Below are 1,633 nucleotides of genomic sequence, written 5' to 3'. Positions count from 1 at the left end.
CTTCCTCCTTCTCCTCCGCCGCCGCCGCCTCCTCCTCCTCCTCTTCCTCCTCCGCGTGGGGCGCGGGAGCGTCCTCACAGGGCAGGCGGCGCGCAGCCTGCCAGGGGGAAAGTCGGCGGTGAAGCGGCCCTCTGCGGGCGCATCATACGCGCTGCACGCAGGGGCCCCACGGCGCCGAGCAAGCAGGGGTGCCCGACCCCCCTCTCCCCCCGCCCGGGCTCCCCGGCTGGCACAACAGCTTTGGGAGAGACCTCGACGCCAGGCGCCTCCTTCCCCGCAGCCCCGGCGGTACTTCGAGGCGAGAGGGGGACAAGGCGGCAGGTTTCCCTCTGAAGCCCCGGCGGAGCACCCTGCGGGGCGTCGAGCGCTCCCCTCCCCTCCCAGCCCCGCCGCCGCAGCCCGGGGCGCCGAAACCCCGCTGGCTCCCGGAGCCCCGCTTCTTCTTACAGCTGCGAGCCGGCTTTACCTCGGGCTCCTAACGCCCCAGCCACCACGGAGGGAGATCTGCTAAACTGTTATTAAACGCTCCCTCACCACCTCGCTTGAGCAGCCCCTGCAGCCCCAGGGCCGGCGGGGGAAGGGGACCCCCGCGCCCAGCCGGGCGCCGCCGCCGCCCCGCTCCGCGCCCGCGGCTGCGGCACCAGCGCTCGGGCACCAACTTGTACTTTCCACCTCTGCGTCCCCCAGGCGAGGCTAGCTCCCCTCCTGCCGACCCCGTGGGCTCGGTAAACTCTCGGGAAGGAAGCGGCAGGCTTAGGCATCCCCCCAGCTCTCACCCCCAGCATGCACACAGGAGGCAAAACCTCACCCGGCTTCTCCCCGGGAAGTTGCTCCTCAGTTTTCCGCGCTCACCAGCACAAACTGAGAGCTCGCTGGCGAGAGATCCCCCCCACACCTCCCCCGAGGCATCTGTACCACTGCCCTTAACCCCGCATCTTATTATGGCTATTATTTAAAAACATATTTTGCAAAAGGAACAGCCTGTGGGGAAAGGAACGGCCTTTTTACCTGGGAGGTCCATGACGGGAGAGGAGGGCTGGCTAGGTAGCTCGTCCGTGAACTTGTATTGCTTAGAGAAAATGAGCCGAGATTGCGCTGGCAGAAAGAAAAGGAAACAGGAGTCGCCTCTTTCTCTCACGCCCATTGCCAATAATCCCCCCCTTCCAACCACCACCACCACCCCACTTCCTCCCTCCTCCCCTCTTTCATACACACACACACACACACGCCCGCTCGCACCCGGCAGAGCTTCACATTCCCGGAGCGGAGCGCGGCCCCCGCCACCCCCTCCGCCCCTGCTCCCCGGTGCCCCCCAAAACGGCCTTGCACCGCCCACCCCGGCCCCGCACTCCGACCCCCCACCACGGCTCTACACCCCACCCCCGGCCTCGCACCCCGGCTGGCAGCTCCTACCGGAGCGGCTTCCCCGAGGCGCCCCGCGGTAGCTTTTCACCGATTCCTGAAAAAAGCTTTACCCCCTTCTTGCCCCATTATTTATACTTAAACCCGTCTGGTTAAAGCGCCTCCGCAAGAACATGCCACTGACACGTTAGCGCTTGCGAGCAACCGCTGCGGTGAAACCGCAAATCATCATGAAGCGAGAGCGAATTGGTATTTATTGGCTTTAATAATG

At 65.3% G+C, this 1,633-nt stretch overlaps 1 protein-coding gene across 1 annotated transcript in view; it reads right to left on the bottom strand.

The window, feature by feature from the left end:
* Positions 1 to 1,633, bottom strand: part of CBLN2 (cerebellin 2 precursor) — a 7,133-nt gene that overhangs the window by 4,138 nt on the left and 1,362 nt on the right. The window lies entirely within an intron of this gene.

The sequence above is a fragment of the Apteryx rowi genome, unplaced genomic scaffold, assembly GCF_003343035.1.
Source record: "Apteryx rowi isolate R43461 unplaced genomic scaffold, aptRow1 scaffold_358, whole genome shotgun sequence".
NCBI lineage: Eukaryota > Metazoa > Chordata > Aves > Apterygiformes > Apterygidae > Apteryx > Apteryx rowi.
Note: the sequence above shows the minus strand (reverse complement) of the source record. Positions and strands in the feature narration are given on the sequence as shown.